General features: G+C 38.0%; 1 protein-coding gene and 1 long non-coding RNA gene across 2 annotated transcripts in view; both read right to left on the reverse strand.

Moving 5' to 3' along the window:
• Positions 1-27,301, reverse strand: part of LOC141445937 (uncharacterized) — a 41,546-nt gene that overhangs the window by 12,078 nt on the left and 2,167 nt on the right. The gene's annotated exons all lie outside the window — the stretch shown is intronic.
• LOC139996395 (uncharacterized) lies at positions 467-1,468 on the reverse strand. Its single transcript, XR_011802222.1, has 2 exons — positions 1,353-1,468; positions 467-943 (listed from the first exon to the last, which is right to left on the reverse strand). It is a non-coding gene; the product is annotated as an uncharacterized lncRNA (long non-coding RNA).

Consider the following 27,301-nt stretch of genomic DNA (forward strand, 5'->3'; position numbering starts at 1 on the left):
ACAAATTAATATTAAATGGTCACTATGTCTATTTTCTGCTTCATCCAATATAAGAATATCGACAAGCTACAGATAAGTAGTAGATACAGGCTTTCTTTCTTGTACATATTATTATTGAATACATCTGTTAGTATAAGAAATTAATTTATAGCGTTACATCATATTCTTTCTATCGGCGTGACATTGATGAATATTTGTAATTTTGTCTTACAAGCATAAATAGAAATAAAAATTGAAGTAGAAATAAAATGACCAAATCTATCTTTAGAGAATCGTTTCATTCGAAATTGGAAATAAGAATTCAAGCGAAGATGAGACATTACCTTCCGAGTATTATTAAAAATATGCTTTTTATTATGATTATTATTATCGAGAAAACTTTTGAATGATTCTAAGAAACAGGAAGAAGAAAATGAGGATGCATCGAAAAATTAAATTTCTTTGAACTCTCGATATATTTATGTTCTTATTTTTTTTTTTTTTGCAAATCACTAATAAGAGAAAGTAATTTAATGAATAACTCAGAAGAACAAGTAAAATCATCGCTCTTATAATAATAATTCATTTATCATAATAAATGTGTGTATAAAACGTTTACAAATTTAATTTTTTATTTTCTTTTTTGCATTGCCTCTTTTTTCTCAATGGGGATTGACTCGAAATCCTCCCATGACATAAAGAACACCGTTACAACTATTCTTTGGCAAGTATGGCAAACGTATTTCAACTATGGCAGCGTATTTCCTTCCATATCTAGTTTATATCTATTCGATAGGTAAATAGCCATGATTTTCTTTTTTTCCCGTATTCGTTGTCACTTTAAAATATAATCGCTCATTATTGTTGGTATTAAGATTTCTTCCCAGATAATTGTCAAAGGTGACATTATTTTGAATAAATATATGCAATAGCATCTGAATTTCGAGTAATATTAATCGTAGGTCTAAAAAACAAATTGAAATTTCATTAAATATCGTACTAGCCTAATCCAACGTCTAACATATACACACATAGAAAGTGTTCAACTACACATGTAAAACAATTTAAGAGATGATTCTTAAAGCTAAAATAAGATGAAAATTCAGAATAAAAAAAATTGCGTTTTCAGCTTTGTTTTCTATTGACAATTAAAAATTAGTCGAAATATTCCTGTGCGCGAGCAAACCTCCTTACATAAATGAAAGTTGGTCAGCTTAAGCAGTAGGGTGTACAGGGTTTCTCAAATTAGACGATACATGGGCAGTAGCTTCCCTCGTACAAGTCATAGAGAAGAAGATAATGGACATTCGAAGACGTAAACCATCTTGCATGACGCTTTGTAAGAAAAATCGTAGATTAAACATTATACCTACCTACACATTAAAATCCATAACAGGATGTCGAAAACCGCCTCATGGAACTTTCGAATAAAGAAAATTAATGTTCCCTTCAATCCTTCGTCTCCACACATAATTAATAAATAATAACACATAAACAATGTTTGTACAAATTTCACACACGCATCACACACATATCTTGACGTATTAGTTGGGCATGCAAATAGGACGTGTTTCGCGACAGAAGGAATGTGTTTTATTTGCATTATTATTTTTAAAAAACTCGCCTATCTTTGGGACAAACTGTGTACATACTATCATATATAAAGTAAAGGAATCATTCAGTTTGGTAATAAATGGCACTTTATTTAGCAGACTACGCCAATGCTGTCGAGTTATCGTTCTATGTCACTTGGGTTCGATATAATCGCCGTCGATTTCTACCACCGTACTCGACCAATAGCAACGACGCGTGCGATGGTAGCAGAGATGTGATAGGATGAAAACAAAATTATACTTTGCCTATAGTCTCTCCAATGAGATGAGAGAGTAAACATAAGCAACACGTGACTTTTGCGGCTGCGCTTAGTTGCTAGTTGCGTTAGTTCCTAGTGACACTCGATCGTCTTTCTCGTCTCTTTGAATAGACTATAGAACTGTATATAGATTACATATACGTATATGTGTGAAATTTTCGTGCCATATGACATAATCACGAGAATAGAGTGGCAGTAGTAGTACAGACAATTGAATAGTCGCGACCACGATTACGGTCGTATATACAATAAGAAGCTGAGATTTTACTTGGAAGAAATGCGAGCTAAGTATTGAGCTGGAAGCGGCACGCCCCGCCAACACGTATTTTTCAACTCTATCGCACTATATTATGTTACTATATTACTATACTATGCTATATTATTATATTATATTACTATATATACCTACTATATTATATATCGTATATGTATCGGTTAGAGCGTAAATTGATCCGCATTCAAGTGCTTGTAAAGAGAATACTAATTCAATAATGAGAATTCTTTGTTTTTCTTTTTTTTCCATTAAATTTTTATTAACACACTCCTAAAGTTTTTCCAATTAAAATAAGATCGAATGAGATATATTTTAAATCACATGTATATGCATAAATAATAGACGAAAAAGATACACATTGATGTAATTAAATGAGCAAATATGCTTCATATTATATCTGATCCTATTTTAATCAGAAAAAGTTCATTGTGACATTGACAAAACTTTTACTCAAATATTAAAAGTAATATTAACATTGTCTTACCTTACATTACTCAGCTGTCGAGTTTCGAGCTATGTTAAAGAGAACACTAAGACCAGAGCCTCTTGAGGGAAACTCCTCCATCAGTGAGCGATGACTTTCATGTAATTAGGAGGACCATCGTAACCGGCAAGTATATCATTACTGTATATTTTTTTTCTATTTGTTTAAATTTTACAATTTGTCCAGAAGGACATTTGGTAAAATGTTATAGCTTAAAGAATAAAAATATAACATGTGGATGGTTACCCCCAGCGGGGTTTCATCTTCCAGGTTGTTTATTGTATTTCTATTGTGAGGTTTATATATTGTATTTCTATTATGGTTTTATTTGTTTCAGCAACCAGCTGGTTTGGGTGTGCTGCAAGTCCTTCTTTAACTGTATATGTAATCCGTCTACGTTACTCATTTTAAGAATATTCACGTGGATTTAGAGAACAAAAGAAAGAATGTGAAATAAAATGGCAAAGATTTGCCAATAATTGAAACAAAAGTTATGTAAAAATAAGTTTATTTCTCATACGTATTAATTTTTATTCAATGATAAAATCTGATTTAAAATTAATAAAGTACTGACATAGTAGAATATATACATACAGCGAAATAATAATATTTAGAATCTAATAATTATTCGATAAAAAATGTCAACATTAGTTGTGGTTGGAATTAAATAAAGTTAAACTTTACTATGAAATTGTGAAGAATACAATTGCAATATGAATATGCAACTCTACCATAGTTGTTCATTCTAGAACAGAATTAAACGTAGAATTTATCGTTGAGAATATATTTTAGGTTAAACTTGAAAAAATATAGTGATAACTTTTAAAATTTTTGAACATGATACCTTATTAAAATAACTATGAGATAAAAATCTATCCTTATACAGAAATCAAAGAAACAAGCTGATAAATGCTCTAACTACGTAATACAACCACGATTGCAACCAATCAGATCATAACGTTATTTATAATACAACTCATAACTCTATCATGTACGATGCTACAATTAGCAATTGTAAGCGAAATAATACCAAGTATCTACTAAAAGTGCCAAGTATCTACTATTAAGTGCGTTAATTTTCACTGTATGGAGGTTGCTGTGAGTGAAGATTCTGCCTGTCCACGGTCTGATCCACGTTCCTTTTACGCAAAAATATGCTAGTTCCGAATTAAAAATTTCGAGCAAATTCTTTTCTTCACGTACGTTTGCAAAATGTTCATTTTTGTGATTATTGCCCGATAAAAAAATCGAAAGGAATTTAAAAAAAAAAGCCGACGTGAAGAACTAAACCAACGCTAATGGCTGAAAGTAAAAGATTAGAAACTAAATTATAATTATTTATGATACGGTATTTCGAATGTACATCAATACTTCAGAAAAATGTGAAATATTTGACACCATTTACTTGCGTTACTGCGTTACTTTATGTATTCAAATACCAGCATCAATCTTTAGCTGATCACGTGCCTTAGAATCGCATGGTCGGTCACGTGACGTTTGTCAGATCCCATATGATAAACATGGTATGTAACACAAACTGTAATCTATATTATTATTATTAGTATTTATTTTTATTAAGAACGTCCATTATGACTAGTTCGTTATGTTTTTTAAATTAAAAATATAACGTAATGTATATTAGTTATAAAGTCATTCTCTTGCTTGCAGTCTTATTAGCCAGAGACATGGTGTGTCTGTACGATCGGTGAAGAGTGAATCGAGCGATCAGTGTATCACGAGGAGAGAGTCGAGCCCAACTTAGACTTTGCAGCAAAGTATATCCGTTATTCCGTGGACCGTGGATTCGTTATATCGAATCTAAGGTCATTGTCATTAGTGTCTAGTTACTGTGGTCACTTGTCGATCTTGTATCTGTGATAATAAACGTTATCTCAATTGTACAACGACGATGAACAACCCGGGTGCAGATTCAAGTCCTAACGTTAACCCGACATCAGAAGTGGGATCGTCGCCGTTTGTAACGATGGACCAGCTCATAGCCATCATGAATCAATCGAGAGGGCAAAGGATGAGTGTGGAACCAAAGGAAGTATCATTACCACATTTCAATCCCGAAATCGCGGGCGCCGATCCGGCCGCATGATGCTCAACCGTCAGTCGGTTCATGGAGAGAAGGCGCATCCAAAGCAATGAGTTATTTTTCACCTTAAGCCGTGCGCTAGAGGGCACTGCCTCGCAGTGGCTCACGCAGATACCGGTCGATGTAGACTTTACTTGGGCATGATTTCGAGAACTTTTCCTTGCGCGTTTTGGTGGTAAAGAGACGGCAACCTCAGCGTTAATGAAGATGTTGGCTGAACCTCAGCTGAAGGATGAATCCACGGAAGCCTATGGTATGCGTCTCCGTTCTCTCCTTGGGGCAAGGTGAGATCATCTAACAACAATTGAGATAGTCAACGCCACCGTTCTTCATCATCTGAGTTTGCGCGACGAGCGTGTCGAGAAAGTAGCGCTTACAAACGACGTCAAGACTCGGGAACTATTTGCGACGGAAATGAACACTTTCCACTACGCGAAGAAGAGGCTGGCGCCTTCGTCAGGAAATCCATCAGCAGGCCCCGAAGTTAAACGACGGAAGCTGCCTGACCCCCGGATTAAGCGTCATTACTGTGGTGTCCTCGGCCATAAAATAGCGGAGTGCCGTACGAGGATGAAGATCGAGAGACAGGAGACTACACGACGCCCGGAGAGAAGCCGACCAGCTGTATCGTCAAGGTGTTCTGTTTCAAGTATGGCGAGGGCCATATCGCGCCTAACTATCCGTTACTGCGGAGAACAAACCGCGATTCCGATAACGAACGTTGAGTTAACTCCTGCGTGGTGGAGTCTCCAACTGGTAAATTAAGCCATCTGAGTGAGTCGTTCTTATTTTGTTTCGATTTTGGAACCGAATGTTCGTCCCGACCCCGGTAAAATACAAGCATTGAGTTCTTTACCTGCGCCAACAACCGTCACCCAACTTAGGCAGTTCATAGGTTTAGCCTCCTATTTTCGAAAATTTGTCCCTAAATTCTCACAGGTAATGAAACCATTGTATGCACTTACCTCCGGTAACAAAAATTTAACTTGGACAGATAGACACGATATTATAAGGCAAAAAATAATTTCCGTCCTGACTGATGAGCCGGTGTTAATAATATTCGACCCGAATAACCCGATAGAATTCCATACTGACGCTAGTTCGGGCGGATATGGGGCTATTTTAACGCATAAGATTGACGGCAAAAACCGGGTAATAGAATACTACAGTAAGAGAACGAGCCACGCGGAATCCAGGTATCATTCGTATGAACTAGAGACGCTGGCAGTTGTAAACGCTGTTAAACATTTTCGCCACTATCTGCACTGACGGGAATTTCTCGTTGCCACTGATTGTAATTCGTTGAAGGCAGCCCGCAATAAAGTAAATCTGAGTGACAGGGTTTATAGGTGGTGGGCTTACTTGCAAACTTTTACTTTCAGCATTATGTAAACGAATGACCCACGTAGATTTCTTTTCGCGTAACCCTGTAGATATCGACCGTACCCCAATTAATAAAACCAAAGAAAAGAAAATTAATCTGGCCGAAATCTCAGAAGATTGTCTACTAGCGGAACAACGTCGCGACCCCCAAATCTCCGAAATCGCCAAAAAAATTGCAAAACGACGAGCTTGTGGAAGGCATTGAGAGTACATATGACCTACAATCCGGTACCCTTTACCGTAAAATACAAAGGAGAGGCAGGACCCTCTGCCTGCCCATCGTACCAAGAGGTTTTAGGTGGTCCGTCATTAACCACATATACCAGTCGATCATGCACTTAGGTTGGGATAAAACGCTCGATAAACTGTACGAATATTACTGGTTCGAAGGGATGGCAAAATATGCTCGCAAATACGTAGAGAACAGTAATGCTTGTCAGATTTCTAAGGCAAATTCAGGTAAAATACAAGTCGAATTACATCCCATACCTAAGGCCAGCATCCCTTGACATACAGTTCACATAGACATAACGGGAAAGCTGAGCGGCAAAAACGACTCAAAAGAATACGTCATTGTCCTAATCGATGCCTTTACCAAATTTGTATACCTACACCATACCCGTAAAATAGACTCTCTTAGCACCGTTAAGGCACTCAAATCTACCATATTCCTATTCGGCAGCCCCTTTCGGATAATAGCGGACCAAGGGCGATGTTTTATCGGTAAAGAATTCCAAGATTTTTGTCAGGGTAAACAAATTAAACTCCAGCTAATAGCAACCGGTGCTAGTAGGGCGAATGGACAGGTAGAGCGTACTATGGGGACATTAAAGAATTTGTTTACGACAGTAGAGACGACCGGACGATCCTGGCAAGACGCAATCGGCGAAATACAATTAGTTTTAAATTGCACCACCAATCGTGTGACTAAATCGAGTCCGCTAGGACTACTAATTGGTAAAACAGCAATAGCCTACGGGTTATTACTACCTGAAATTACGAGGAAAAGAAAATAGACATCTCCAACGTAAGGCAACAGGCCATACAAAATATAGAGGACAGCGCTAAGTACGATAAAGAAAGATTCGATAAAACAAAAGCCAAAGTAATTCCATTCAATCTCGGTGACTTTGTACTAAAGAAAAATGAGGAAAGGAATCAAACGAAGCTAAATCCGAAATTTAAGGTCCCATGTGTAATAGCAGAAATTTTGGAAGGAGATAGGTACATTTTAAAAACGTTAGATGGCAAACGGTCATATAAATACAGCCATGATAGATTAAAGAAAATACCAGATAGTCGCGTTCCTACTGAGTTGGACGTCTGCGATGATGACGAGAACAGTGACCATGACGATGCGAGTACCCCCGGTCTCAGAGGATCATTCTGACCACAGCACTTGACAGAACGAGTTTGCACATGTCCAGTGTGGCACTCAGCGTTCTCACAGACGCCCAGTGTGGCGATACGATGAAGTTCAATGCTTTCACACATGCCTAGTGTAGTAATCAGATGTCGGATCGAGGGAAATTAAATGCGAGATCAACACACCGTTACCGAATTCAATTCAGGTATTGTTAGCACTATGGTCATAACATCTGACATAGTGTTTTCACAAATGCCCAATGTGGCGATACGATGAAGTTCAATGCTTTCGCACATATCTAGCGTGGTAATCAGGTGTCGGATCGAGAGAAAGTAAATGCGAGATCAACACACCGTTACCGAATTCAATTCAGGTATCGTTAGCACTATGGAAAACACACCTAACATAGTGTGCTCACAAACGCTCAGTGTGGTAATATAGCTGGAATAATAATATAATATAATAGAGATGTGGAATTGCATAGCTCGCCTTTAAAAAATTGGCCGTACCGATACTTGACAATAAACATTCCAACGGCCTCGTGGCTCGCCACACACAGACCCCATTCTTTGGGTAAGATGGTCGCCAGATGTCGATGCATCATTCACAGTATGTTCAGATAGCCTGAGGAATCGCCAACATAGAAATTAACCAATTAACAGCAACGTCCATTTCCCCCACCCTCCGAGCGGAGGCTTTCCTCTGTGCCCTAAGGCACACCCCATCATAGTTTTCTTCTGCAGCGTCGTCGTGACGGAAAGTCTTTCTCTTTCTTGCAGTCTCATTAGCCAGTTACCTGGTGTTCGTACGATCGGTGGATAATCCATGTCTCAATAAAGAGTTAGTCAAGCGATCCTTGTATCGCGAGGAGTAAGTCGAGTCCAACATAGACTTTGAAGCAAAATATATCCGTTATCCCGTGGATCGTGGATTCGTCATATCGAATCTGAGGTCATTGTCAGTAGCGTCTAGTTACCGTAGCCACTTGTCGATCTTGTATTGTCTATATCTGCGATAATAAACGTCATCTCGATTGTACAACGACGATGAACAACCCAGGCGCAGATTCACGTCCCTAATCCAAGTCTTAACGCTAACCCGACATATATATGTTAAAATAATAATATATAACGGTTTATTAAATATAAAATTTATATGTAACAGAATAACGAAGTATTAACGTACACCGCTCTATTATCTTACATATCTCAAACAGGAATGTATTTGTTTTATTGCACATTCATTAATTCATTAATTCAATGGTATTTTCCTCTTATCTTTCTCTCTTTCATTCCTCGCTCGTACAATACAAATGTACACAAATCTATTTTCTAACAATATACAGAGTAATATAAAGAGTGGGGCATTTAAGACAGGTTAGCTGAATCTCACTTGTTTTTTGAAGATACACGAAAATGCATTAGACCAAACTTACTTGATATCGAAGCGCTTATAATCTGATATTACTAATTTTTTTATAGATGGTGCCGTCAATCTGATATGAAGATCAACTCTATCTTTTTAAATGAAGTAATATGGTTTTTGTTAGTAAAGTTTTTCGTGGCGAAAAGTTAGCCAATATCAACTGCAATAGAAAATAAATTGTTTCAGAGTACTTTTCCAATACTTCAAAGATTTACATACAACATGTTATGTATATACTCACTGCTGATACAAGTCTTCAAAATGACTATGGTACATGAATACATTTTTTTTTAATAACTCCAATGCATTACAATTTGTACAGGAAGCACATTTGGTAAATTCCTTTAACAATGTTTGAAATATTTATAACGTAGATGCTCCTTCAGTAGGAACATCTCTAATGCACACATTCTTTATGCCGTGGGGAGGAGATCGTTTGGATGCATCCTGCGCGTAGTCTTCTAGCAAGGTTTTCTGAATTATTATTGAATCAATTATGTGAATGATTATTTGTAACATAGCTAGGATAGTTTTCAAGCCTTATCGTGTATTATTTGCATAGATATTTTATTTCCATTTCTACTACTTTGATCATAAGATCGCTTCGTGCCAAGGAGCGTTGGCGATGGTTCTCAGAATGACGGGCTGCAGTGCTTCATCAGTGTTATATGGCTTTCAGTAGCCGTATCCCACAATGCAATCACGTAGATTCAAATTGGCTTGATTGCCGTTTTGTAAATAAGAAGCTTATTGCTTGTACTTAGCCATTGTTCAATTCGTAGCAGCTATCGCTGCAACAAGTTTTGCGAATTGTTTTGTGAATTTTGGGATCTCAGTAAAAGCAGTAACAGCTTCAGTGTATAGTGTGTGTAGCAGTGACCCCACAAGACTGCTTTGAGGTATACCTGTTTCAATAAGTTCAGTATGTTGCATACAGTTTCATCTGACGATGAAAATATTGGGGTCTGAGTAAAAGCAGTAACAGCTTCAGTGTATAGCATGTGTAGCAGTGACCCCACAAGACTGCTTTGAGGTATACCCGTTTCAATAAGTTCAGTTAGTTGCGCAGAGTTTCATCTGATGATGTAAATATTGGCGTCTGAGTAAAAGCAGTAACAGCTTCAGTGTATAGCGTGTGTAGCAGTGACCCCACAAGACTGCTTTGAGGTATACCCGTTTCAATAAGTTCAGTTAGTTGCGCAGAGTTTCATCTGATGATGTAAATATTGGCGTCTGAGTAAAAGCAGTAACAGCTTCAGTGTATAGCGTGTGTAGCAGTGACCCCACAAGACTGCTTTGAGGTATACCTGTTTCAATAAGTTCAGTATGTTGCATACAGTTTCATCTGACAATCAAAATATTGGCGTCTGAGTAAAAGCAGTAACAGCTTCAGTGTATAGCGTGTGTAGCAGTGACCCCACAAGACTGCTTTGAGGTATACCTGTCTCAATAAGTTCAGTATGTTCCATACAGTTTCATCTGACGATCAAAATATTGGCGTCTCAGTAAAAGCAGTAACAGCTTCAGTGTATAGCGTGTGTAGCAGTGACCCCACAAGACTGCTTTGAGGTATACCTGTTTCAATAAGTTCAGTATGTTGCATACAGTTTCATCTGACGATCAAAATATTGGCGTCTGAGTAAAAGCAGTAACAGCTTCAGTGTATAGCGTGTGTAGCAGTGACCCCACAAGACTGCTTTGAGGTATACCTGTCTCAATAAGTTCAGTATGTTCCATACAGTTTCATCTGACGATCAAAATATTGGCGTCTGAGTAAAAGCAGTAACAGCTTCAGTGTATAGTGTGTGTAGCAGTGACCCCACAAGACTGCTTTGAGGTATACCTGTCTCAATAAGTTCAGTATGTTGCGTACAGTTTCATCTGACGATCAAAATATTGGCGTCTGAGTAAAAGCAGTAACAGCTTCAGTGTATAGCGTGTGTAGCAGTGACCCCACAAGACTGCTTTGAGGTATACCTGTTTCAATAAGTTCAGTATGTTGCATACAGTTTCATCTGACGATGAAAATATTGGGGTCTGAGTAAAAGCAGTAACAGCTTCAGTGTATAGCGTGTGTAGCAGTGACCCCACAAGACTGCTTTGAGGTATACCTGTTTCAATAAGTTCAGTATGTTGCATACAGTTTCATCTGACGATCAAAATATTGGCGTCTGAGTAAAAGCAGTAACAGCTTCAGTGTATAGCGTGTGTAGCAGTGACCCCACAAGACTGCTTTGAGGTATACCTGTCTCAATAAGTTCAGTATGTTCCATACAGTTTCATCTGACGATCAAAATATTGGCGTCTCAGTAAAAGCAGTAACAGCTTCAGTGTATAGCGTGTGTAGCAGTGACCCCACAAGACTGCTTTGAGGTATACCTGTCTCAATAAGTTCAGTATGTTCCATACAGTTTCATCTGACGATCAAAATATTGGCGTCTCAGTAAAAGCAGTAACAGCTTCAGTGTATAGCGTGTGTAGCAGTGACCCCACAAGACTGCTTTGAGGTATACCTGTTTCAATAAGTTCAGTATGTTGCATACAGTTTCATCTGACGATCAAAATATTGGCGTCTGAGTAAAAGCAGTAACAGCTTCAGTGTATAGCGTGTGTAGCAGTGACCCCACAAGACTGCTTTGAGGTATACCTGTTTCAATAAGTTCAGTATGTTGCATACAGTTTCATCTGACGATGAAAATATTGGCGTCTGAGTAAAAGCAGTAACAGCTTCAGTGTATAGCGTGTGTAGCAGTGACCCCACAAGACTGCTTTGAGGTATTCCTGTTTCAATAAGTTCAGTTAGTTGCGTAGAGTTTCATCTGATGATGTAAATATTGGCGTCTGAGTAAAAGCAGTAACAGCTTCAGTGTATAGCGTGTGTAGCAGTGACCCCACAAGACTGCTTTGAGGTATACCCGTTTCAATAAGTTCAGTTAGTTGCGTAGAGTTTCATCTGATGATGTAAATATTGGCGTCTGAGTAAAAGCAGCAACAGCTTCAGTGTATAGCGTGTGTAGCAGTGACCCCACAGGACTGCTTTTAATGAAACGTCTTCTAATAATTCTGACAAAACATGTTCTAAGATTCTTTTGTCCGTTGTTTTTTACATATAACTAGTGTGCCATCAATGAAATGTGGCGCAATTATTTTACTATGTCCAGTAGTGAATGTTGTGACGCTTGATTGATCCATGATTTGTAGATGTTGCCTCATCCGTATACAAAATTTTACTCAAGAACACTTCATCATGCAGTTTCCGTAAGCCCCATTCGCAGAATTGTAAACGTTTCTGAAAATCATTTTCACTTAAGTGAAGTGAAACAGAAAGTAAGGAAAAAGTAACACGTGAAATTTGTTTGACCTGTTTTAAATGGCCCACCCTGTATACTATAGAATATATCTGTCTGAATTGCAGGTTGCACAGTTCTTAGATTGAAATTATTTTTCAAATAGTAGTATCCAGAAATATTAATATTAATACTTGTATCGCCTCCCAAATATGCAATAATATTTCGGGATATTAACATTTCAAAACGCAATTTCAATTACTCATAACGTCTCCTTTATTTCTTATTACTCATACTATTACTCATTTATTTATTACATATATTTATTACTCATTCTCAATATGTCATAACTTAATACTACTTATCTATAAAATACCCTGCTAAAAAGTCTTCCGTTTTATTATAACACAATACACAATTTATTAGAAGAAATTAAACAACGTACGTAAAAAGTCCAAATTTTTCATGGATTATGAAATTTTGTACGAGAATAAGTGTGAAGAAATTCAGTTAAAAGGAAATTTAGAATTTAATGCGACTTGTACAGTATAGTTTTATAATAAATAAATAAATACATATAGCTTCCGAATTGTTTCAATTATAGAATGTGCAATAAGTAAACATAAGTCTGTGACATATAAACATTTTACTTTTTCATCGAATATCTATTTGCAAAAAAAAAAAGAGAAAATCGTACGACATTCAAAATGGCAGGATTTTTTATAACCTAAAGTTGATGAATTAAGAGAAGCACATTGTAATTTATAATATAAACCTGTATTTTATTATATTGAATGAATAGAAGTCTAAAACTTATTGTAGTGAATATAAATGGCATTTATACGATATTAGTAAATTTACGTTTATATAAACGATAACTTTAAGTAACAATAAGATCAACTTAATGTATTGATCTTTTAGAAATGCTATGTGTTACGTCGCGTGAGTCGGTACCTGCGACGTCCTTCATGGTCAGGCCGCCGAGGCCTGCACATCGTCACACTGACCCGCAATAAACCCAAGGAATCACCATAGCCCACATCTTTTAACAATAAAATTGCATTCTTTGCACACATTCGGCTTATGAGTGGTCCCTTAAATGGGTCCTTAGGTTTATTGCACGCTCGCACTCATTACGGAGAAAGCGGAGGTTTGCCCAGCGAGGTAGCGGGTTTTTCCAAGGACAGAAACACACGTGAGTCACATTTGCCGAGGACTGTCCCCGCGTATTTAATTCATTAACATTGGTAATACCCAATGGGCATCGCGGATCGTTACCCTCACTTTTCTACCGAAAAGTGTGAACTACGAATCCGCGTTCTTAGTTCAACAAGGATACACCCACAACGAGCTTTCTTCCTAAATAGTACGAGACGGGTCAATCACTGTTCTAATATCCCTCAGACAGTCAAGTTCACTGTTCTAACATCCCTTAGGCAGTCAAGTCTATCTTTTCTTTATATTTGATATGGGTTCAGGTTAGGTGTCATTTTATCCGGTCGCCGTGAGGCGGCTGGCTGCCACGGATACACAATCATAGACAGAATTCGCTGTAATGTTACTGTCAGTTTTTTGCGAATATCTTAGAAACTAAAATTGAACCGCGATAACATATATAGGGAAATGTATGAACATGTATGTATTGTTCAGAATCATGCCATCGACAACATATTCGGAAATCATTGAAATCGCTCATGAGGTCAAACTTCCAAATAATTACTAACAATCCTGCCGCATTTTCGTTATGGACAGGAGTTCAAGGATTTCTTTCCTCATGGACATTGTCATCGACTTACGCGTGTATGCGCAAAAAACTATGCGGATCCGCAAACAAAGACGAATACTCTAAACTAAAAATATTAGACCTATTTTCTATTATATTTGATAATAAACTTTGCTTATTCGTCGCTTCGCACATCAGATAATGCACGAAGAGCATTATCTGATTATCATTATCATTATAGAAGACGGAAAGTGGATGACGCTTGGTATCCTGTTACCTTAGACGAAATAAAAATCCACTATGCACTGTGTATTTTGATGCGTCAAGTAAAAAAATCAAATATCCAACTGTATTGAACCATAAGAGCAGTAGTAGAAATGCCAATATTTAAAAAAACAATGCCTTTTAAAAGATTTCGACAAATTTCGAGATTTTTATATTTTTCTGATATTGAAACTACTGATAGTAATGAGTACTAGTGGTAGTACTGGTACTAGCAGAGTCTCACATGACACAACAGTATAGCCATTGGGTATGCGTAAATTATATTTTCTCCTCCTTACGAAAAAGAAAAGAAGTCTTTATATTTATTGACTTTCTATATTTGTTGATTTAATACTGTTGAAGTGATCACCACTTCTAAGAAAAATTTACATCTGGTCTTTTTAGTTTTCTCAAGCACTGAAGTCATCGATAGCGTATAGACAAAAGACTGGGACGAAGGCAGACCATATACTGTAGACAGGCGACGATGGCTTCAGGGCTTTTAGTCATAGGGTAACACTGCCAGCGTGCGGATCTGGACTAGCTCAAATTACATTCCGATTTGTATTTACATTTCTGTATTAAAATATATTTCCTACCTTACAATTTATCCACGCATTCCTTTATTCACACATCTAATAACCTCAACAAATACATTCGTACAATGTGCTAACTTACTAAAGGAATTTTTGGTATTATTAATCCATCTCGGATCATGCTCTCCAAACGAGGGTTTATATTTGTTTAATAATAATTGGTTTAATATATTCTGACAAAAGTTTGTTGGTGCAGAAAGAATTCCATGTTATGTAGAATGCATTTTTGGTGTTATTAATCCATCTGGGACCATGCGCATTAAAGAATGATTCACACATTTATAAAATTGTAAAACTATGTTGTTCTAGTAGGTAACTACCGATGTGATAGTTCTAATTAGCATCTAGCAATCTAGTGATCGATCCGGAATTTTCCTGATATACATTTACATATATACGTAAATAAATAGAGATTGCACACATTGTTATCCACTTAACTCGACATCCGCGTTCACGAGAACGTTGAGAATGGTATAACATCTACTCTTCATATTACAATCAACTGTCGCGAAGTATCTATAAACTGATATTAACTCTGCGGTTTAGAGATACGTCTAGCTTCTTACTGATCTAACATAAACAACTTTTGAGTTAAGAAAGGGTCTGGAGCTTTGTAAGAATGCGAACAATTTCATTGTAATTCTTTTTTCACATTTCAAATGTGGCGAAATATGAGTCATAGGGCGAGGCGAAGCGAGAGCGACTCATGTTGTTGTGTCTCGGATCACGGATACCGCTTCGACATACGAAATTAGAGCTAGATTATCTCTAGGCAAAAACAATGTCGCCGTTGAGGGTGTCACACACTCAAGAAGACCACCCGTTCAGTAACCGGATAGATCGAACACCCTGCATATCACAGCTATTGAAACAATAACTAAAAAGGCCCCTCCAAACTTCAATGGGAACTCTATGGATTCTACAGCGAAGGACCACGGTCACCTTCAAAAGAAGAATCTACAAAGAATCTCGGTAAGCTGGCTTTCGTATATTACCGAAATCCTAAACCCAAAATACGTTCTGAAGATAGTGACTCTTCTGAAAATATCGCATCTATCAAGATGAATCCAACTGACATGAATACGGCAAAGCAAAGTGAATTAATTATGACTATCCTCGAACGACTTCGAAGTCTAACTCACGAGTTCAGAAACTTCAGAAGTAATACGGATCAGAATATTAACAGTATAAAAAGATTCACGGAAACTAGTGATAGAAATCTGGCCAAAGAAATACGAGGCCTTGCAAAAGCTATGGAAGTAAAGTACGACACCGAAATTGATCAGCCGCTTACGAGCACTACTTTAGGAACCGGTGTCGACCACATGACAGACGACGAAACCGACGGACCAAATATTTCACGAAGACAACGAATTAGTCACGTTACGACTACACAAAGAAACGACTACAACGAAGACCAAGGGCTCGACGCAGATAAGGCCATACAAACTGTCGAGACACTACGGGGTCGAGATGACGTAGGCGTTGAAGATTTCATCTCATCGGTCCGCAAAGCAAGAGCCAGATGTAAGGCAAGTGACAGAGAGCTATTATGAGATTTCATACTGATCCAAAGAATTACCGATGACGCAAAACGGAATATACGATATCTAAAAATTGACTCGTTCGAAGACTTGTATTCATGCTTGAGACAACACGTACTAACACCAACAACCATCAACAATTGTAGGGACAAATTAAAGAATTTAAAACAAAGGGCAACAAAAAGTGTACAATCTTTCAATTCTAGGTTCCGACAATAGCTCAATGAATTAAATTACGCAGTTCAAAACGAAAACAGCACACCAACCGAACGACGCGTAGCTATAGATATTGAAGAACGCGAGGCACGTAAAACATATTTACACAACCTACGATATTTTTTTTTTTTTTTTATTGATTGTTAAATTTTTACAATTTGTCCAGAAGGACATTTGGTAAAATATTATAGCTTAGAGAATAAAAGAATAAAAAAAAAAAATAAAAAAAAAATAAATAAATAAAATAAATAACCTACGATATGAAATAGGGCAGATGGTAGTAGTTAGCGACCCGAAGAACCTGAACCTTGCCCAACAACTAGCAGCTGATAGAGAACAATGGCTACGCGAAGCAAATCGTGTCGCCAACTGCCCAAAGAACCAATCTCACAACACCATACTAGTACCCAAGCAAAATATTACCGACCCACGACTGCAAACTTTTGCTCGATCATGAGAAATCCAAAGAACTGAAAACAAAACTAAAAAAATTCTACTGGCTCATTGGTAGACGCTCCAACTTAAACACGCAGCGTAAAATAATGTTATACAAAGCCATATTAAAACATGTTTGGACCTATGGGGTCCAACTGTGGGGAACAGCGAGCAACTTCAACATAGAAATTCTCCAATGATTCAAATCAAAAACTCTAAGATCCCTAATAGATGCACCTTGGTATGTTACCAAGTAAATAATACATCGCGACCTTAAGATACCCACAGTCAAAGAAGAAATAGCCAAGTACAGAAACAGATATAATACAAGAGTTAATAACCACCAAAACCCATTAATTGCCCAATTATTCGTCACGACGGATTAGACCCGCAGACTAAAAAGACAATATCCCTTAGATTGAAGTATTAGATTCAACTAGAATCAAACTACTAAAAAAAAAAAAAAAAAAAAAATGTGGGAAGAGAAACGCATTTCGAAGCTTCGCGCATGAAATCGTTGGGCGAAAAGATGCGAAGCTCGCTTCGGTAACTATCGAACCGTTGTGTGTTTTCATCTATTTATACTTCTAACAACAGCTTATAGATGGCGAGCGACATTTATTTACACTAGTAAGCATACCAGTAAGCGTACATGTTAGAATATTGTGATTCTCATATGTTCTCGTGAGCGTGGGTTCCAAAATTAAGTGAATATATTCTGTATATATATGCTACGCTTTAATAAAGAAGGAGGAACTTGTTTCGAATCAACCATGGGAACCGTAAACTGTGCGTGCGACTATATCTTATATGGACGTCCATAAGACGTGTGTGTAAAAGCATGACAAGAAAGAGGGAGAGAGAGATCATATTTTAGGTAGTTCAGAGTTGGGCGATCAACATATGGCAATTCTAACCTTCTCGTTTTTTTACTTTTTTCGACGTTGACACGTATTCAGTTCAGTAACAAAATTATTGAGTGAAATTATAATGTACAATGTAATATTATTATATTATTTAACACTAGGTTTACGGGACCCGTCAATTTGACGGATTTAAAACTTCGAAATGAAATATCCCAGAAACCATGCATTAATTTTAACCATTTTGCATCGAAAATTAATCATTTCATCTAAAGAATGTATACACACAATTACCTTTTCCTAGGCTTTCTAATTTTTAAAATCTGTATGTAGTATACCTATCTCTACGAAACCCGTCAAATTGACAGGCTAGCTGATTTCATAAACAAAGCGTTTTTTAAAAACAGTGTGCAACAGTTGCAACACTGAAAGCAGGCGGATCTAGAGATAGAACGGATAGGCAAAATATTATGTCGGATTGAGTAACTAGTGCTTTCGAATTGATACTCGACAAACACATAATGGAACACATAAAAGGTTGCACTGAAACCGAGGCGCATCGAATTTTGAAAAAAGACTGAACAATCAGTTCATGCTGAGTTACATAATTTTCTAGGAATTCTACATGTCCGGGGCGCATATGAAGCGAGATCGTTGAAAGCTTTCGAAAGATTACAAACAGATAAATTTGCGCTGATATCCGAAATATGGAACAGATTTATAAGTAATATCCAGGCTTGTTACAAACCATATGAAAATATCTCAATAGATGAACAATTATTTCCAACGAAAGCCCGATGCAGGTTTACGCAATATATGCCGAATAAGCCTCATAAATTTGACATTAAGTTTTGGTTTGCAATTGACGTCCAAACAAAATATATTTTGAATGGTTTTCCTTATATGGGAAAAGATGATACTCGATGTTCAAGGGAAAAAAGGACAAGATGACCTTGTTTTCCTCAAATTTATATAAATCAGAAAACTGCAAGCTTACTGTGTATAAAAGTAAAACTAACGTAGAAGTCCTCCTTCTAAGTACCAAACATACGAGTACACAATTAGAAGACAATTACAAACGTGTTCCAGAAACCATTGCTCTTCATAATAAAAAAAAGTTTGGTGTGGACGTCGTTGACCAGATGGGGAGTTTCCGATGGTCCCTTCAAGTTTTTTTTCAATATTTCAAATTTAGCAGCGATAAACGCGTAGATATTATGTAAAGGGTACACCGGATCGAAAATATCCAAAAAGGAGTTCATATAGTGCCAAAGATCAGACGCTTCATTTCTGTCATTTTCAACGTCAGAAGTACGAAAAAGTTGCCAAGTGGGCTACTGTAAAAAATATAGAAGTAATAATAATTGTATATATTGCAAAAAAGATCGTACGCGGAAAATACACAAACAAAATTCAGTATATTTGCAAAAGATGTGCTGAATAAATATGATTATTGTTATCATTTCCGTGATAATTTGCAAAAAGGACTTTACTTATTAATAATTTATTTATACGTAAAGCCTAATATTGTTCAATTCAGACTTAATTTGAATAAACCCATTTTTTAAAGAAAATACGTATTTTCCTTTACGTCAATTTAACGGGTCCTCGTAGAGATAGGTATATAAGAAACGCCCGTAAACCTAGTGTTAATATTATTATATAATATTATTATATAATATTATTATATATAGAATATAATAATATAGAATAGTGTGGCGACACATGAGTCATAGGACGAAGCGAGGCAAAAAAAAAAAAAAAAAAAAACAATGTCGCCGCTGAGGGCAACCGTCGTTCCAAGTTAAATTCGAATCTTTCGACTCCCCCTCGACCAGTACAAATAAGCGGACACGATCGCGAGCGATTTTATATTAATATTTATATTAATTTAGAATTAATATTAATTACGAATAATTTCGAGTGATTATTTTGTGGGCGATTATCGAAACGTGAGAGTATTTACGAGTCATTATCGAGTATCCGCGAGCGATTTATTTCATCTTGTTAAAATCCTCTGTACGAACGTCTATCGACGTTATCAAGTATTTAAGTAATTTATTTGAAATACATTGAACGGTTTCAACAGCAATCAGTCCTGTTATTTCTATTATCATAATACCAAATCTCCGTACTCCATCCGCCACAATAGTAACGTTATGTTACTTTTACTTAATATATAGAAGTCTGTGATCCAGGTTTCTTTACATGTCCATAAATGATTTGTACGCAAATTTAGTGAAAAGAGGCTAGTTTAGTTGGTTTTAACATATAGTAGAAGTCTTACATTAAAGATAGAACATTCTATAGATTATCTAGAAAAAGAGATGATCTACAAGTTGTGGAGTCACTAGAGAGAGGACGCCTTCGCGGAGACCGCCGTGGCATGCGCAGTGCGCGCCATCCGGAGACTGAGCCTGAACGTGTCGCCGACCAAGTCAGAGGCACTGGGATTCTTCGACCATCGCACTAGAGGAGCCCCCCCTCCTGAACTCTGCGTGGACATTGACGGAGAGGAAGTCCCGGTGAGACCCCTGATACCTCATCTGGGTCATTGACAGCGGATGGATGTTTGGTCCACATTTCGATCTGCTGGTCTCGAAAGTGACGGCAACAGCCAACGCCCTGTGCGGTTTACTGCTGAACATCGGAGGAGCGGGAACCGGAGTGCGGCGCCTATATGAGGGAGTGATTCGATCGCGGGTCCTCTACGGGGCTCCCATATGGGCCGGAGATCTAATGGCCAATCGCCGCAGCCTGACCTTGCTGTAGAGGCTACACAGGACGACCGCTATCCGCATAGCAAGGGGATATAGAACGATATCCAATGCGTCGGCATCCGTGCTAGCTGCGTCACCTCCGTTCGAACTACAAGCCCTCGCACTCCAACAGGTGTACGATCACCTGAGGGATCTGGGCTCGGGCGACGGGGGAACGCAACCCACCAACTGTGACCAGCCGGTCCAAGACGTCCGGAGGGAGGCAAAGCGAAGGATATGGGGAAGGAGGCGCTCCCAATTGCTGGAGGAAGACACCACGCGGCCGCACCGAGCCGTCCGCGCCATCCTTCCCAACTGGGAGGCCTGGAGAGACCGCGGAGGAGTACCACTCACATTCAGGATGACGCAAATACTCACCAGCCACAGCGTGTTCGAGTAGTACCTGCTAAAAATTCAAAGGGAGTTGACGTCCATCTGTCACCACTGCCAAGAGGAGGAAGACACGGCACAGCACACACTGGAGCGCTGCCCAGCGTGGGAAGAACCGCGTCGCGTACTACGCCTCACCATCGGCGATAGGCTAGCCCCTGAAGCGGTCATAGAGGCCATGACGAGGGGCCAATAGGAGTTAGCCGCCGTCCGCAACTACAGCGAGCAAGTAATGCTAGCGAAGGAGCGGGCGGAGAAGAACAGAGGGAAGAGAGGCGACCCCGTCAGAGTGGTTCGCCGAAGAGAACCGATACGACGCCGCGATACCGCGACATCACCACTACCGCCGTCATAGAAGAGCGCGGCGAAGGAGCCGTCAGACTGAGAAGGGTCTGCCCCCCCCCTTCTCAGCTTAAAACTAAAATGCGTCGCCAATCCAATTATCCGAAATTAATATTGCAAAGTTATTCATTCGCTGTTGTATGCGAACACAAAACGGACAGGTCCAAGTTAAACAAGATAAAATAGTTACTTTGTCTGATAAGCAATATTAATCATGTTGATCTGGATGATAACGGCAATACAAAACTACATATCACCGTAAGGATGTCGTTAAACTTCTACTAGAAAAAACGCAAAGATCGATACCTCAAATAATCTAGTTAATAAACTTGGTTATAGCAATGCTACTAAAGTCGCATGCTCGCTCGATGCATTTGCGCAGCAAACATAACCATAACCGTATCCATAAGAAATGACCGTTATATTGTCACGCTTGACCATTTTACGTTTTGAAAGTAATACGATACTTTCACAGTTAAGAGATTAAGTTAGGTTCGGTAACTCTTTCCGCAGGACGAGGAGACCCCCTACTCTGGAGCGGGCCGCGGGCGGAGGCTCGGTTTGTCTGTGATGGCGGCACAGTAGCAACGACGTCGGGGTATGGTACTTACGGCATCGTCAGTGGTTGTGGGTGTCAAGACTGGGTGTGGTCTTCGGCTTCATCCAGGAAGCAAATTAACCTGTCTGGAAGAAGGGCCCCTCCCTAAAGAGCGGCAATGGCGTGGGATGGCACTGGTGGTGTCCATCAGAGTTCTCAGAGTCTTCCCGTCACGCCCGAAGAAGGTCACCGTGACCTTTTAGTCAGTAAAAATCCCGCACTATTCCGTCTCCGCCATCGAGATGTCTTTTGAAGATATATCTTACGTAATAAAAAAGAGGATGGTAACAAGAAGAAAAAGAGAGAAGAGTAGAAGATAGTAAAATATATGGCGGATATAGCAAAGTATAATATATTAAATTTAACAATAAAATAATATAATATAAGCAATATACTGGCAACATAAAACGTAAACGGCGTATAGTTTTAACATAAAGAAATAACAGGATGAAAGAAAATATGTAGAATAGCATTGTGGAATGCGAGAAGTAAGAAGGACAATATGATAACAACTTAGGTTGTATAGAGATATGAGATTATGGTAATAACAGAGATAGGGTTAACCAAAGAGAAGATACAAATGTAATAGAGAAATATAAATGTAAGAAAGATAAATATAAATGTAAGATATGTAAGGATGAAATACGATAGAGCAAATTTAAGAAAAGGACGCCGCATCTGCTTCTTAATTAGCGAGAATATATAATGTGAAAGCCACGTGGATTGGAGTTAGGTTGGGGTTAGGTTGAGGTTAAGTCCCGTTTTGGTATCACAGCACCCTCGACCGTGATCCGTGGGGCTTGCCATATAAGAGAGTCATAGCTAGGTTGAGGAGGAGTAAGTCGAACGTGAATCTTGGAAGGGAGCAGGCCTTAAGCATCATTGGGAATCTTTTTTCAATAGAGGACACGGGCGTTTCGAATAAAGAGGAAGCAGAGGACACGGTCCATATGGATGATTTAAGAGAAGCGGTTGATCGGCTGAACGTATATAAGGCTGTCGGTATAGACGGGGTCTCGGGATCAATTATCAAATTGATCTTCAGGTATAGAGCGCAGGAACTGCTTGCCATGATAAACTCCATTTATGACATGGGAAGAGTACCAGCTAAATGGAAAATGGGCCATTGAGAAGTTGGCCATTGAGAAGGAATTGGGTATAGATCCGTTTCACCGAAACCAATTTAAGTCCCGCAAAAGGAAAGGTACCATCGAGGTATCGCAGGTCTGCAAGTTTGCCGATACTTGCAGAAAGAAGGGCCTAGTTTGCGTCATGATGTGCATCGATGTTAAAAATGCGTTTAATACCTTGCGGTGGGAGGTAATTTTGAAGGAGGCGTAGGAGTCTCTCTTACAAATTGACGAGGGTTCTCGCGAACTACCTGAAGGATTGTTTAGTAGTTATCAACAACACGTAGAAGCCGATCATAACAAAAACCTTTGCTGGAGTTCCCCAGGGCTCAGTGGTGGGCCCGCTACTGTGGAACTTAGTCTACGATAGCCTGTTGGGCAACTTCGATAATTATGTTAATTTGAGAGCTATTGCATTTGGTAGATCTGAATAAAAAGGATAGTGTGGAGGGCACTCTGAACCTCTACATCAGACGATCATCAATTGGTGTGTAAATTCGGGTCTACAAGTAGCAAGGAAAAAAACTGAAATCTTACTATTGACGAGAATGAGAGTTTCCATAATTTTTAATATAACTGTGGCAGGGAAGGCGCTTATCACACGCGAAAGGGTTAAATACCTAGGCGTGGTATTGGACTCTAAAAGAATTTTTTTCAACCATATAGAGCTAGTTTATGCTAGAGCGGATGCTATTGTAGGGGCCATCAGAGGGCTCCTGCCAAATGAGAACGGCCCGTCCAATGCTTGCAAGAAACTGTATCACCAGGTATGGGAGTCGGTCGTGCTATACGCCTCCCCAATGTGGGTGGATGCGCTAAGTAAGGCTAAGATAGTGAGTTACTTATAGTAAGGCTCAAAGAAGTGCCTTAGCAAGTAACCGATCACCTACAAGACAGTTTCGCATGCGGCGCTGTGCGCGTTGACGAGAACCATACGCATTCATATCAGGGCGCGGTGGCGTGGGAGAATGTTCGAGGTCAAGAAACTAGTTCGACCAGATTTCAAGAATCTGGAGGTGTTTTTCAATCAGCTTGAACTGTATGAAGAGGAAAGGGTGGAGGAGTGGAGAAGGGACGCCAAAAATTGGACGAGGCTGATTGAGGATGCAGCCACCTTTTGGAAGAGGAAGAGAAGCATTTCACCATGCAGTTGTTGACTGGGCCTTGGTATCTTCAATAACTACAGGGGCAGGATTAATAGGGAAGCTGTCAATAAATGTTTCCCCTCCTCGCGAAAAGAAAAAGGTTGAGTTTAAGTGAGATGGGTACGTGTCAAGATAAAAATAATGACGATCTCCATAAGAGGGATAAATGAGGGGATTAATATAGTATTGGCATACAAAGAAGAAGAACTGATAAACGTAATAGAAGAATGCGAAATAACGGTGGGGGGGGGGGGACAAAGGACACAGAAAAAATACTAAACGAGACTGGAGAAGGACTAATAGAATTGAAAACAATAGTGCAGAAGAGAAGGGCAATACAAAACGGGGAGGAACGACAATAAGGAAGCACAGCAAGGAGGCGAAAGCTCAAAAGTTGCCATAGTTTTAGAGACAGAATATATAATGAAGTGCAATATAACAAAGTGGATATAAGAAAAGAGAAATAGCCGAGGAAAGAGTTTAGATAGATATAAGGAAGGAGGCAATAAAGTGATAACGCCATAAGGCTGATAGAATGTAAAAAGTGTGATAAGTAAACGAGATGTAAAACCGAAAGCTCGTCCAAAGCCAAAAGGCACGGACTAATAATATTAATAATAATAATAATACTTTGCCCTACCGCTCACGTAAACAATAAGCACGAATACCAACAGCACCAATTTATCCATCAGCCTACGGTACAGTCACTTTCCAGAACATTACCGAAAATGAAGATAACGGGATTCAAGAAATCAGGCGACCCACAAGAGCCATACGCTTCAACGGAGCAAAGCGAATCTAAGACGGGGGGAATGTCACACGCTCAAGGAGAAACAGTAATAGGATAGGCTCTAGATATTCTGCATACAACAGCTATCCAAAGAATAACCAAATAGTAACGGAAAAGACGCCTCTGAGATACACCAGACGACAACCCCTCCAAAAGGACTAAAACCTCAGTATAAAAACCCTCCAAAATAAAACCTCAGTCTGTTAAAACATTTTAACCCAGTCCCTTGTAACACTTTGAATCATTCTGTTGTAACACTTTGAACCGCCACTCCGTTGGATTTTCATAATAAATTCTATTATCATAAAGTTCAATTTCTTCACCTTATTCGTAAAACGTTCGAACTGCGATGCAAGGAAATCACCTAACCCCAACCTAACCCCAATCGGTTTCGTGATTTGTTGTGTCTCCGACGTGACAACAGCATATGCATCCAGTATTGGTTGCCAATGTTATTTAAAAGAACACAGATTTTAATACTATTTAGAATTTTTTGCTGAATTTTCGAATTTGTTATAAAAAATGATGCTAGAAATTTATTGCAATTTTTGGCGAACTTCTTTAAACACGGGCCATTACATGAATATTTATGTATTTCATTTGATTTTTATAAATTGTGTGTAGTATTATTATGCCTTTGAAACTGATAAATAATTTTTGTATAATATTAAGAATTTGTCCCAATTGTTTATCATAAATGTTTATCAGCTTTGAATTGAATTTTAAGAAAGGTACTAAAAGGTACCCCCGAAATTTTGTGCATATTAATTTGGGGCACATTAAACTTTGTAGTAATGTTGAATTTAAGTGCACAAATGTGTACAAATTGAAAAAGAATATATTGAAATCATTCGCGTTCTCAGCGTCGAGATCTTTGGCGTAGTCTTTTAAGTCGCCACTCATGCTTTTACGAAGCGATAAGGCGTATGTTATTCTAAACATTCGATCCCTTAATTCTTAGTTGCTGATACGATATCTCCCATAGCTTCCACCGCAAATAATCCCTTCAGTTTTAGAAGAATAGTTACGTTATTTTTCCTAAATTCATTTTTGGTAGATTATTTATATTTATTCTGTAGTATTTATTGTACAGTACTTATAATATAGTATTTTTGAATATTCTCTGTTATTGTATATTGTGATACATGTATTATATATTAATTTTTAGTTTGTACGTATGATTATAAGAAAAACATAAATTGTCAATCTATAAGTTGTAAGTATTACTGTGATATAAACATCGATGAAATGACTGAAAAAAAAAACCGTGAATTAAAAATTATGTATAGGACAGTATATACATTGTATCGTGTATTTATTTCTATCTATCTATTCTTTTCTACCTTTTAAATGTAGGCCAGTGTCACTCTAGTACATATAGGCAATGCTTTGAAGTATGGAAATGTTCCACAAACAAAACTATTGCCATACGAACATTTATTGAAGAAAGTTTAAATTTGACTGAGTCTCTTGATCGGATTAAAAGGAATATTAAAGAAACATCGAATTTTATTCATTCTAAAATTCAACACGGCTTCCATCAAAAATTGTATTAAGCAAATTTGTTATAATATATCTTAACATAATTCAAGCTAGATCAAGTAAGGATGCAATATCAACAAAAGCTGTTCGCAGAATGTGGAAATAAATCCAGAAAATTTAAAATATAATTTTATGAGGTTAATAAAACTATATTTTAAGTTTTCTAAATTTGCTCTCAGTAACTTTGATCCGTTGAAAAATTGAATTTTGCAACTAAATTAGCAAATGGAATGAAAAGCCCTACGACTAAAAGCGTTTCTCTCGTGCAAACGAAATTTTACGTAACGCAATTAATTCGCTGCATTCTCAAACATTTCCTACCTACTACGCCACCAAAAAATATAAACAATCTCTTTTGCCGAGTGAATTTGAGATAACTGGAATAAATAACGAGATGCAGAATTTATTAGATAAAACTGTTTCCTCAATTATTGATTTAATACGGGATATTATATTTAACAATGTCTTGTTGTTGACCAAGTGTAGCTTTAATAGAACTTCAGGTATAAGCAAAAGTTCACAGATAGTTCTGCAAGTGATGAATTTATGTCTATATCCACTATTCTTCCGCTACACATGACAATAAATGATAATAAAAAATATTATCTGAGTAAATGAAATACTTTACATATGAAATATCTCTACATTATTGTATACACCAATCAAACTTGTATTCGTTAAAGAATTACCAGAATTAGTAAAATAAGAATATAATAACGTATTGTACGTACAATGCCTACGTATGCTACGTATCGCTCTGTGCGACCAGTCGATTTATCGAAGAAACTCACT

This window comes from Bombus fervidus, chromosome 18, assembly GCF_041682495.2.
Source record: "Bombus fervidus isolate BK054 chromosome 18, iyBomFerv1, whole genome shotgun sequence".
Lineage (NCBI taxonomy): Eukaryota > Metazoa > Arthropoda > Insecta > Hymenoptera > Apidae > Bombus > Bombus fervidus.